The 13,414-nt window shown below is 36.6% G+C and overlaps 1 protein-coding gene across 1 annotated transcript in view; it reads right to left on the bottom strand.

Moving 5' to 3' along the window:
- The window catches only part of LOC125232686 (kin of IRRE-like protein 3), an 83,982-nt gene that overhangs the window by 36,691 nt on the left and 33,877 nt on the right, over positions 1-13,414 (bottom strand). The gene's annotated exons all lie outside the window — the stretch shown is intronic.

The raw sequence follows: 13,414 nt of genomic DNA, 5'->3' as shown, positions 1-13,414 counted from the left end.
CGCGTCCAAAGCAAACAATGGATTAGTGGAACGATCAGGTTATGGTTAATTTACAGTTGTATAACGGTAAACCTTTTCGGAACAGTAAGAAAATCGGCCCCCTTATCGAATCAGAATTAATGTTTAACCTTCGTACCGAAACCCTCGCAACGCTCAAGATTCACCTTTTTGAACCACTACGCGCTTTGCAATATTGGAATCTTTCGCTTGCTCGGGTATCAATTTTGGCACGTGCGGTTAAACTTCAACTTTGACCCCTTGTAAAACAAATAACTATTTCGCGATAAAAGTAAATAAGTAGGGTAAACTCGCCTCATTAGGTGACACGCCTATTGTGAAACAATCAAAAATCGTGTTTCGGAATAGTGCTTCAAAGCTTGTATGTATCACCGAATGAGGCGAGTTTACCTTAGGTACAAAAGAACAATAAAGGAATTTAAAACATGTTTACTACCACGATATGAAATTTCATTTCATTTCATTTATTATGAACCAACTTACACTAACAGATAAACCAAACATGTAAGTTATAGGTTACAGGTAAAGATTACAACACAGGACTATACAACTATACATAAAATTGAATTTACAATCTAGACAGTACTACGGAACATAATACACTGCTTAAACATAACAAATTATTACGACATGTGAAATGGATCGGGGTAAAGATTTCTTCATCTCCCGTGTGTGTCATTAGACTGTGGGATATGATTTCAATTGTGTTATAGGCGACGGGTTACCTGTCACTAATATCTCACAATATCACTTCTTTCAATCATTCAATTGCATGAAACGGCACTGAAACTTGAGCTGTTCATGTGCTCTGCTTACCCCTTTCGAGAATGCATCATGCAGGCCTCAGTTTATCAGTGTATCATTCTGATTATCAGTGACTTAAGGAAATTTCAAATTATTAGCACGTCACCGTCAAGGAAAATGTCATTGTATGGAGAAAATGAGCAGAGCTCCCAACCGGTCACTTAATACAACTTAAAATTACATACATTTCTGAAAATGAAAAAATGAAAATAAAAATCTTTATTTTGTTGCATAATATTTATGTCTTTATCTATATGTCATGCGTTTGTCATAATTTATAAATTAATCAATCTAATACAATTTTATTGTATTACTTGCTACATACATATCCAAATCGTTAAATACAACATTAAATTGCAAGTGGAATGTCAAAAAACTCATCATAATTGTAGAACATCTTCTCAAGAAGCCACTTCTTAATTTTTGATCTGAATGTTTCTGTGGAAGCTGCATTTCTAATGTGATCGGGTAATCGATTGTAGACGGTGGGTCCAAAGCAGTAAATCGACTTCGCCGACTTTGCGAGTGTGTGTCGCTCCGCCACCAGCCGATCCCCGTGCTTGTTACTGCGCAGGGGGTATCTGGCGTTCATACCTCTGCGTTGAAACTTATCTAGATTGGTGTGTGTGAACGCCGCTACCTGCTGTATCAGCATACAAGGCAGAGGTAGAATTTGGAACTCTATGAAAAGCTTCCGGGCAGGAGCGTCGTTCGGCTTACCTGCCATACTGCGGAGTGCTCGCTTTTGCATTGAGAAAACACGATACCAATCCGCACACAATACCAATCTGAGTACCTAACATTATTATAAAAAGTCAAAATTCAGATCACTTGTGGTACTATCTTCCTTGTGTGGTATCGACACTTAGAGAGATAGAAGTAAAGAATTTATAAGTAATTTATCTATTTTATCCAAGACACTTTTGTAAGCGATTAATATTTCAAAAAGAAAAACATAAAAGTAATTCCACGACTTCCACGAAGGGTAAATGGACATAACGAACAACGTCCCTAAGTAATAGGGACAAGGACAAGCGAAATTAAATTATATGATCATCCATTACATTACAAGTATTTGAATTCCATCAGGCTAATACGTTACAGTTTCACGTGTCTTTAATTATTCGAGCGAAATATTTGGGAGGGCTTAGAAGTAATGTAATACTCTACAACTTTTTTTTTATGTTGTTATTGTATGTTGACATTTGTGACGTACCTCTACCTCCGTAGTGATTAGGTAAAATTTGGTCATAAATATGTAGTTAGGTGCTTTAAATTGAAGCCTGCGTATTTGAGCTCGATTTTGCGCTTTTTAACCCCCGACCAAAAACGACGGGGTGTTATAAGTTTGACGTGTCTGTCTGTGTGTGTGTCTGCCTGTCTATCTGTCTGTCTGTCTGTCTGTCTGTATGTGTGTCTGTTTGTGGCATCGTAGCTCCCGAACGGATGAACCGATTTAGATTCAGTTTTTTTTGTCTGAAAGCTGAGTTAATCGGGAGTGTTTTTAGCCATGTTTCATGAAAATCGGACTACTTTGTCGCGGTCGGGGGTTTTTAAAAAAAAAAAAATTTTGTTTACAATTATAGTCTGCGGGTTACTTACATTATATATTAGAACTTTCCGGCAGAGAAAAATTATATTATCACATTTTGATTTCAAAGGTGAATTTCACAGCTAAACTGAACTTTCTCAATAAATTCGTAAATTAAATTTCAAAAGTCTGTAAAACCTGTTATAACAATAATACGAAATATTTTTTTTAGCAAAAGTGCCCAGTCTCCTTTAAAAAAGAATACGTTTCGATTCAATGTCATAAGTAAAACCCCGAAGTTATAAAAGTTTTAAAAAATAAAGTGTAAAACGACAATCCCAAATCATTTTTTTGTAAAACATAGGTATGTACATACCTATATAACAGTAGGTCTTAAATGTGGTATGAAGATAGGTATCACTATACTTCGCCACGTGTCGTGGCATACTTGTATTTGTAAATACAGTGTGACTACAAAGAACATGTAGCTTCCATTTATAAACTAAGTTTTATTTTATACATAAATAACATAGAAATCTCCCGAATCTAACAGAAAATCTTGTACAGAATAGTACGCTTTAGTTACTAAGAATTTGTACAATATTTTTATTTACCTCATTAATTTTTAAAATCTCTTTTGGTAACTTATTATAAATTTTTGGTGCCATTCCAAAAAAAACTTTTGGCGAACAACGCTGTATTACATAGTTTCGATTGTAATTTATATGGTTGGACATTTTTTGACTTTATTATAATTATGACTATTGGTTTAAATTAAAGTACCTATCTAACCACACCGCAGCATGTCGCCCAGTCCAAAACGGAGATCTATTATTTTACGAGCATTATCAGAATTTGGGTCTCCCCAATTAGCGTAAGTTGTGAACAAAAATTAACTCACTGTCAGTTTTGTGACGACAATTAAGCATAAAATCTGTATAAAAATTTACTTTCCCAATGTAGAAAATCACTTAAAGTTTGTGTAATTAACACAAGAACAATGTTTTGATTGAAATTGCATGCTTAATTATCGCTATAAAACTGACAGTGAGATAATTTTTGTTAACAACTTACGCTGAGGGTCCCAAATTCTAAAAATGCGCATATTTGAACTATTGAAAAAAAATGGTCCTACTATGACTACTGTTTTGCCACTGTTTCTGTGCCAGTTCGAGTATAATAACAAAATTGCAGCTTTAATTGCGCGATTCCCCCGTGATTTAGCGGCAAAGGCCAGATTAGTGTGTACGATCAACATGGTTAAACAATTATTGCTTTGGGCGTAACAAGGTTTAGTTGGGACAGTTATTAGGTAAAATTTTCCTGTTGTGAATTTCCATTTTAGAAACTAGCTTTCACCCGACTTTCAACCCCCCCCTCCATTTTCAGAAAATGAAGACAAAAAGTAACCTATGTCACTCTTCATATCTTCAACTATCTCCAGTTAAAAAATCACGTCAATTCGTCACTCCATTTTGCCGTGAAAGACGGACAAATAAACAACACATACTTTGCCATTTATAGTGATTATAGATTAATCAAAATCTAGATTTTTTTTCTAATCCGCGAATATATAGATAACGTGCTATCTGTGCTTAGTAGTTTTACTTCCGTATTTTTATACATAAATATAATTCAGCCCATGACTTATTAGCTGTACAATATTTCCTGTGCCTGTGCTTATTTCTTAGGTCGATAGTCCACTATCATATACATATGTTCGTCATATAAATATAATCATAGATCTGTATGCCTCCCTTTTTCTCCGTGAAGAAAAAGGACGACATGACTGTGTTTCCTATGATTATATTTCTATGATAAACATATGATAGTGGACTATCGGCCTTAGTATTTTCAATATCTGGGCGACCGAGCTTCGCTCGGTTCTATTTTAATATATCACGTCTTTAGATTAAAAAAAACTCTTATAAATACAAAAACAAAAAAAAAAGCCAAAAAACAAAAACTTAATTTCTGGCCGGGATTCGAAACCCTGACACCTACGATCTATCTGCGTACATTAGACCGACCTCGTACGACTGAGCTAAGCGGAATCGATGCGCGCGCGGCGAAATTAAGGACCATATTTTACGTTTACAAACGCGAAAGAAAAACTCATGAAAACTCGAAAATTCGCGTTTTCCGGGATCTAAGGTACGCTAGATCGATTTTTCACCCCCGAAAACCCCCACATAACAAATTTCAGCGAAATCGTTAGAGCGGTTTCCGAGATCGTCGGTATATATAAATAAATAAATATACAAGAATTGCTCGTTTAATAGTATAAGATTATTGGTATCGCCTTACACATAATTTCCAATTACACGCGTTTTAGGTTACGACCAAGCCAAGCAGCAATGGAAGTATTATAACAACTAGAGATGGGCCGAATACGAACATTTGGCCGAATATTCGGTACACCATATTTTTAAAGCTGATGATGAGTTTGTTAACTTTACCTCTAAAATAAATGGTAAACGGTACTTGATACATAACTTTGCTACCACAGCTCGTAATGCTTCTTTCATTTTAGTGGATAACTAATTAACTACCTACAACTTTCATTTATTATCAACCCAATTACACTAATAGGTAAACCAAACCTGTAAGTTATTGAGTAAGTTCTATAACTTACTCAATAACTTACAGGTTTGGTTTAGCTATGCCTATGCATAGCTGGGCACCGTTAATCAAATAGTTAACTTCGATAGTTGCTAATCCGTTACTAAAAAAGTTAACTTCGTTAATCGTTAAAGCGATACATTTCAACAAATTTAACGTAAGTTAAAGTTAATCGATAATCCGTTAACACGTGAAAAAGAAATGAATTTTGCTCTAGGTTTTTTAGTTGTATCAGTATCCACTTTAATGTATTATATTTATTTGTGTGATGAGCACAGATATTTGTTCCTGAGTCATGGATGTTTTCTACGTATATAAGTATTTATAAATATTATATATTATATATATCGTTGTCTGAGTACCCACAACACAAGCCTTCTTGAGCTTACCGTGGGCCTCAGTCAATCTGTGTAAGAATGTCCTATAATATTTATTTATTTATTTTATTTATTTATTTATTTATATTTCTGTAAAAGCCCGAAGTACATAACAGCAAGCCTATTAAACTCAAGGCTGCACGTGGAAGGCAGTGATCGCCTGAGCTACTGCCAAGAGCTGTGTCAGGAGAGCTGCAAGATCACGGCAGGCGGAAGCGGGATGCTGGCGGTGTTGGGACTGTTGGGGCACTCAGGGCGGTAGAGGCTAGGGAAGTGAATGTAGTCGTTAATTGGGCTCGAATTAGCTGCCAATCAGTAGCCATGGTAAAACTTAGGATTCACCGAATCAACATTGGTAAAAGCGAACCCACGTGAAGAATACTTCTTTAGTTACTATTTCGGGATTTTAAAAATCGACATCGGTAAATCCTAGGATTTACCGGTAAATCCTAGGATTTGCCATACTTCGGGCTTTTATAGTAGCGTTCAGAACGTGTTTTTCGCATCGCAGATGACGCCTGTGCCCTACTGGATTAACGATTAACGGACTTAACGAGAAATTTAACGGAAGTTAACGAGTCCGTTAACATTTTTTAATTTTAACTTAAAAGTTAATCCGTTAATCGAAATGTTAACTTCGTTAATTAACGATTAACGGGTTAACGAGTTAATGCCCAGCTATAGTTGGATGGTGATAAGCAATAATGTGTCAACCCACAAAAACTAAAAAAATGAGATTTTAATGCCATGTTATAGCTGGATTTTTAAACTTCTATTTGCAAAAATGACCTTTTCATTTTGAAAATTTTTACTATCCCAAAAGTAAAAAAATAGGTTAACACAAATCCTATATCGTGTGTTGCCTGTTTTGCATTAATGTGTCAAGAACCTTAACTTATTATAGTAATTGGCAGAAGACATATTTAAATTACAATAATGTGTTATGAGGGTTGACTCAACGATTTTTTTACACTTGACTCATTCTTGCAAAACGCAAAAAATGACATAGTTACCCACTATGAGACTTGAATGATTATTGCAAAATGATATTTTATTCGTTGTTTTATGCTACGACCCGTGTTATAAAACATAAGTCATTATTGTTAAATTATATTCGGGTCATAAATTGTTCGTTTTTGGTGTAAGTACCATGACACTATATTGTAAAATATAACTGTTCATATTAATTTATGTTTGAATAAGTTATGACTTAGTCCATTAGTATATTTTTGCACATGAATGGTAAATTCAGTACGAAATTGAACATTTTAAGTCATGAATATACATATTCGTTATTATAATTTGCAAACATTTTTTACAAGTACGTGTTTATATAAACATCTAATATAAGCTACTATTTTTTTATAATTACTAATTACATTAAGACGTGTTAATGTATGCCTAAAAATATTGTTTGATTTTTGAATACTTACTGAATGGTAGTTTATTATTTTGTTAAAGATATTTTATGTTTTGTTCTTGTACAAATCATGAGTTATTCATAATTTAAATGACTTAGTCTATTTCTTAGCGTAAAAAAATATTTTGTTGTATATTTTAGATAAGTAGTTTGTTTTTTTTAAAGATGATTATTTGGTTTTTGTAACGATTTTTTGTTGAAAAAGCACAGATAATTTAAATATGTGTCTAGAAATGATCATTACTCTAATAGTTAATTTATAGTATTTTATTCAACAGGCGTTTAAAGGAGGTCAAGAAATATGAGTGGCGTACTTTCCACGAGTATTTTGGAGTCAGTTAAACACCATTGCATACAATACTTTTACAACGACCATTCACTTAGTTTTTAATAGTTTTTTTAAATAACTCTCGCGAAATTCACACTGTTTCCTGTATTGCAAAGGTTTGCACTGTCAGCTCAGCTGCCCAAAGCCTTCCCGCGCACGCACGCAGTATCGTTAATGCAATGCGTTGCCATGATTACAGAACCAAACAATGCGTTTTCAGTTTTTTCGATACGCACAATTCTGTAAATGACGAATAACAGTTCGGGAGTAGAAAAATCATTAAAAGGTTTGATTAATAAATAATGTATTGATTCCTACATGACGACCGGTCTGGCGCAGTCGGTAGTGACCCTGCCTGCTACGCCGCGCACGATATTTGTTCCTGAGTCATGGATGTTTTCTATGTATATAAGTATTTATATATTATATATATCGTTGCCTAAGTACCCACAACACAAGCCAGCTTACCGTGGGTCTCAGTCAATCTGTGTAAGAATGTCCTATAATATTTATTATTATTTTATTATTTATACCTAATAACATAAGTGACCATGACTGATATGTTACTTAACATTTATAAAGTTAAAAATATGCATAGGTAGAGTATTTTACAATAACAATTTATGTGCTTTAACATGTTTATTTAAGACTCATAGATATTTTTAAACAATTAGCAAAAGTGGGTTAAGTATCATAACACAGTCTTGAAAAAGTTTGACGTCGTCGAACAATTCGCAATAAAAGAAAAGGGCATTATTTCGTCAAATTGAAGTTTGTTTTGAAATTAAGCTACAATAATCACTACTACTGAACGTATTATAGCTGAAAAACACAACAATCTATATAAAAAACAATTTTTTTTAAGAGAAACACAAAAAAATGAGAAAAAATCTTTAGACGCCATTTTCTCAAAATGGTTGGCGTGTTGGCGTTGCATTTGACACATTATTGCTTATCACCATCCAGTTATAGGTTAACTCTGGTTTTGCTTCTTGAGTATCTTTTTTTTAACTTTGCTTACAAAATAATTTAATTTTAATTTAACGAAAATGTTTGCTAGTTCCATGGAATGCTTTAAGTTAAGGATGACCTGGATGACATTATCCGATGAATTAAATACTCGGTTTATTTAGTTAAAAGTCTGCAATATAATTGGAGCAAAAAACTCAAGACCGAGGTCGCGGCGCATTGTGGACGCCCTTTTGCCCCATCTAGGAGACATAGAATAGTCTCCCCAAGTAAATTACGACGCCGAACCGGCTTTTGTCGACCAAAAATCGCTGGTTAGTATGAACATGCGTGCGCATGTATTGTGTTCACCGAGGACGACGCGTAACGCCGTGGCTTGCGTGGGCGACGGTCGCGCGATGGTCGCGCGACGGCGATGCGACGCATACGAAATCAAACCTTATCGATATGGAAGTATGAGACGCGACGGCGACTGTCGCGCGACCGTCGCCCACGCAAGACACGGCGTAATACTAACGAGCGATTTTTGGTCATCTAGAGCTTATTCCGCGTCGATAGGTTTAAGAAAATCCTAAGTTAATGGGCTTACAACACCTAATTGCGCAAAATTGATGTTACTTGCGTAGTTTTTTAAAACAAACTATTAGTTTTAGTAAGGCAAGTAAATTATATGTTATTATTCATTATATTTCAACGAACATAGACGAACTCGATACACGATTTAATGAAATCGGCTCGATAGAAAAAAATTGCAAAGATTGGTCTCGAGTTCGTCATTAAACGGTTCTATGTCGTTCAATTATTCACTTAGTTGTCTTTAATTAAAATTATAATAACAGAAATATACATATCTAAAACACTAACGAAACATATTGAAGAAATAATGCATCTTTCTATTTTATTTGAATATTTTTCCGTACTTTTCGTACCTAGCCGCCCTTTTTTAGTGACATTGCACTCTCACTTACTCCCATACGAATAGACAGTGTACGCTAGCGTCAAGGTCATCCGGTGTTGTCAGCGTCTTAATATAACTGAACTATCCGGCTGAATACGAACATTGAACAATGAACAACTTTCCAAATAGACGTTATACTTTCGTGAGACATATTCAAATATTTATTGAATTTACGGCACACTAGCACACTCAGTGCACACGTCGCGTGAACTCCTATATGCCTGAAGAGGGGCCTCCAAAATTGGTCCGAAACATGTCGCAGCAGTAGCGATATAATAACGTGAGCACAACCGTAGATTTTTTATTTATTTATTTAATCTTTATTGTACACAAAGAAAAGAACTTATAGTACAAAAGGCGGACTTAATGCCAGACAGCATTCTCTACCAGTCAACCTTTAGGCAAACAGAGATATTGTGGGCGGTGCTAATAACAAAATATTACATACAATAGAAATAACATAATAAATTTACATAAACTTACATAAATATATATACATATATACACACAAAAATACATATATAAACAACTAGGAATCCTTCATTCTACTAGCAAAGAAAGAACGTACAGATTTCTTAAAAGCGAACTTGTTTGGAGCATTTTTGATATGTAGGGGAAGTCCGTTCCAAAGGCGCGCCACATGCACGCGAAAAGAGTTAGACATAAAGCCAGTGTGATGCGGTGGAATGGATAAGGTCATATTGCCAGAGGAGCGAAGACGGCGCTCGCGAGAGACACCGTAATACTGAAATAGGGACTTGAGGTATTCAGGAGCATGTGGATCATTAAGCACAGAATATAAAGAGCAAAGCATGCGAACACTGCGTCGTTGTCGAATGGGAAGCCAGCCAAGCTGAGAACGATATGAAGAGATATGATCATATTTGCGAAGGCAGAAAATGAAGCGTATGCAGTTATTGAGAAGGCGATCCAGCTTACTTAGAAGTTCTTCAGAGATGTCCGGGTAACATACATCACCATAATCGATTATGGGCAGAATAAGAGTGTTTATTAACAGAATTTTGGTCTTAATCGGCAAGAAGTTCTTGAGCTTATTGAGAGAATGAAGAGAGTTCATAACTTTCCGACTAATCTCGCTAACCTGCGCCTTCCAGCTCATCGTACTATCCAGTAAAATACCAAGGTCTTTAACGCTATGACTAAAAGGTATTGGTGTACCATTAAAGTTTACGGGTGTAATAGCATTAAAATCCAGTCTAACAAGCTGCCGAGAACTACCAATGACAATAGCTTGGCACTTAGAAGGGTTTACAAAAAGACCGTACTTCTCAGACCACTGTTGGATGTGTAAGAGATCCAGGTTAAGCTTGCTGATAGTGCACGAAAGTTCAGTAACATCACAGTGGTCGTAAAGTTGCAAGTCGTCGGCATACAAGTGGTGAGAACAGCGGAGGCCAGGTGTGATAAAATTAATAAAGGTGGAGAACAAAAGCGGAGATAAAATACCACCCTGGGGGACGCCAGTCGCAAGATTACACCAGTCAGACAGAGACCGGTCGACCCTGACTGCTTGTTGGCGGCCACACAGATAAGAAGCAAACCAATTAAGGACAGTAGGAGACACATTCAAATGTTTCAGCAGAGCAAGAAGTATGTCATGATCAACAGTATTGAAAGCGTTGGAGAAGTCTATTAGAACAAGAACTGTGACCATTTGACCCTCCATGCCCTGTCGAATGTCCTCCGTGACTTTAATAAGTGCTGTGCAGGTGCTGTGGCTCGGACGGAAACCTGACTGTACAGGGCTCAACAAGTTGTGCGAGAGAATGAACCGAGACAATTGCTTGTGCACCGCCGCCTCAGCTACTTTAGAGAGAAAAGGGAGTATAGAAATTGGTCGAAAATTGCTGAGGGCGGTGGGATTGCTAGTTTTCGGAAGCGGAATAACGAAAGCCTTTCGCCAGAGAGAAGGAAATTCACCAGTAGCCAGTGAGCAATTGATGATGTCAGCCACTACAGGAAGCATACAGTCAAGGACTGATACAATCATATGACGGCTAACATCATCACAGCCCACGGCTTTTGACTTAATGGCTGTTATTATAGATTTGATATCGGAAATAGAAACAGATGAAAAAGAGAAAGTGTCAGAGACAGGAGAAGGTAGAGATGAAATGCTAGAGAGGGTGGCGGCTTTAGTTTTGCTATCGACCGAAAGAGCGGAAGAAAAATGACAGTTAAGATCATTGAGAGAAAACGTATTATCAGTAATACTGTTAGCAGGTTTTCCCATGCCAAGCGATTTGAGAAACTTCCACACATCGGCCATAGACGAAGATGATGATAGATTCATTAAATAACTTTCCAAACATGCCGAATACCGAATATCCGGCCCATCTCTAACAACAACCGTCAATCTACAACGGTCCCTGAGTGAATTGTTAATAGAAATGTCAACTTGATCTCTCTTTGAGCCGAAAATGAATTATTTCCTCCTAAAATTGATTAAGGTCACTCTCAGGCGTCCCTACAAAAGTGTCGCAATATTTATGAAGAGGTTTGGCGAGTATTTACTGTTGAAAATATACCTAGTGTTTTTTTTTTTTTTAATAACCCGATATAGTAAACCGATTTTAACTTTGTTTTGACCGAAACTAAATCTAAATCGGTTCATCCATTCGGGAGCTACGATGCCACAGACAAACACACAGACAGACAGACAGACGTCAAAATTATACACCCCGTCGTTCTTGCGTCGGGGGTTAAATATCACTCTATTACGTAGGTATACATAGCAATGGCAGTGTCCCACTTTTGTGCTTTATCACATCTAATCCACAACATTAACAATCTTGAGCATTTACTCAATCCGTCAGATTAATATTAACAGTTTCAGTAAACCTACCGTTATTCATTTATTAATTTAATTTTTATTTAACAGAAAAAAATACAGTACAAAAAAGCGAAATCAATGATATGTCATTATCTACGAGTCAACCTCAAAGTACGATATTGAATTTGTTGCGTTCTAAAAGTTTTACCCCCTTATACATAAACGTACCTACTCTAAAGTTATCAAGCCGATAAAGTTCGTTTGTCCTTTTCTATCACACCAATACGTCGGAAAGGGGCAAATTTATCGGCTTGATAACTTAAGTGCACGTTTATGAATAACGGGGTTAATGTTTATGTTCCACAGACATTTCCAAATAAATCGATGGCATTAAATTATTTGCCCGTGTGGTGACGGGTTAAGAATTTCACCACCCCCTTTCTTCCCGTGGGTGTCGTAGAAGGCGACTGTGGGATATGGGTTAAATTGTGGCGTAGCCGAGAGGCTCGCAACCTGTCACTGCAATGTCACAGTTTCGTTTTCTTTCAACCCCTTATTTGCCAAGAGTGGCACTGAAACCTGAGTAGTTTCATGTGCTCTGCCTACCCCTTCATGGGACACAGGCGTGATTGTATGTATGTATGTATGTAAATTATTCAGAAACATTTGTACAATTTGTCTGGCTGCCGGCGTTGGCCGGATGTCTTCTAATTGATTTTCAAGTCACGGGTATAATTCAGCATGGTTAGGGATGAATTTAAAAGAGTTGCACAGACCACCTTAACTACTAGACGGAGCATTCAAGCCAACTCAAAGTAACCACACATAATTAAATATGTTCTCCTATCGTAATTTAGGAACTACGAGTTGAGCACACTCATAGAACACGAAAATGAGGTATTCCACGAGAATGTCGCTTACGGCATGCTTTGACCTTATATGGTAGCTAACTAGCTATCCCAATCAAATCCGTAAAGCTCGAGAAAATACTGCCAATATTGTGTTAATCAAGTCATGAAAGGTTGTATGTCTGAGACAACTTCGCTTTCTTAGCGTCTTGAGAAATATTAGAAGAATTGCATGTCGTAAGCGACATTCCCGTGGATTCGAAATATCGTTCGGTTTTGTAAGTCACAGTCCCTGAGATAATCGGGCCGCCTTCCAAAAATTCAGGGCTCAACAGGGACAACGGGGCTCCAAAAATAATTACTCGTTAACAGAACAAATAACCTAACCACAAAATTATCAATCAATCAATCTTGAATCAATCAATCTTGAATCTTGATTGATTGATTGATGACCACAAAATTAAAATTTTGAAAAAACCCCCGACCGCGACGTAGTGGACCGATTTTCATGAAACATGGCTAACTCAGCTTTCAGACACAAAAAAAACTAAATCTAAATCGGTTCATCCGTTCGGGAGCTACGATGCCACAGGCAGACAGACAGACAGACACGTCAAACTTATAACACTCCGTCGTTTTTGCGTCGGGGGTTAAAAAGACCGAGAGCCAGTCCTAAGAAACTCTGGATAGATTCTGTAGTAGAAGACCTGAGGAGAAACATGGGAAAGTTTACTAACTGGAAGTT

Source organism: Leguminivora glycinivorella, chromosome 13 (genome assembly GCF_023078275.1).
Source record: "Leguminivora glycinivorella isolate SPB_JAAS2020 chromosome 13, LegGlyc_1.1, whole genome shotgun sequence".
NCBI classification, from domain to species: domain Eukaryota; kingdom Metazoa; phylum Arthropoda; class Insecta; order Lepidoptera; family Tortricidae; genus Leguminivora; species Leguminivora glycinivorella.
Note: the sequence above shows the minus strand (reverse complement) of the source record. Positions and strands in the feature narration are given on the sequence as shown.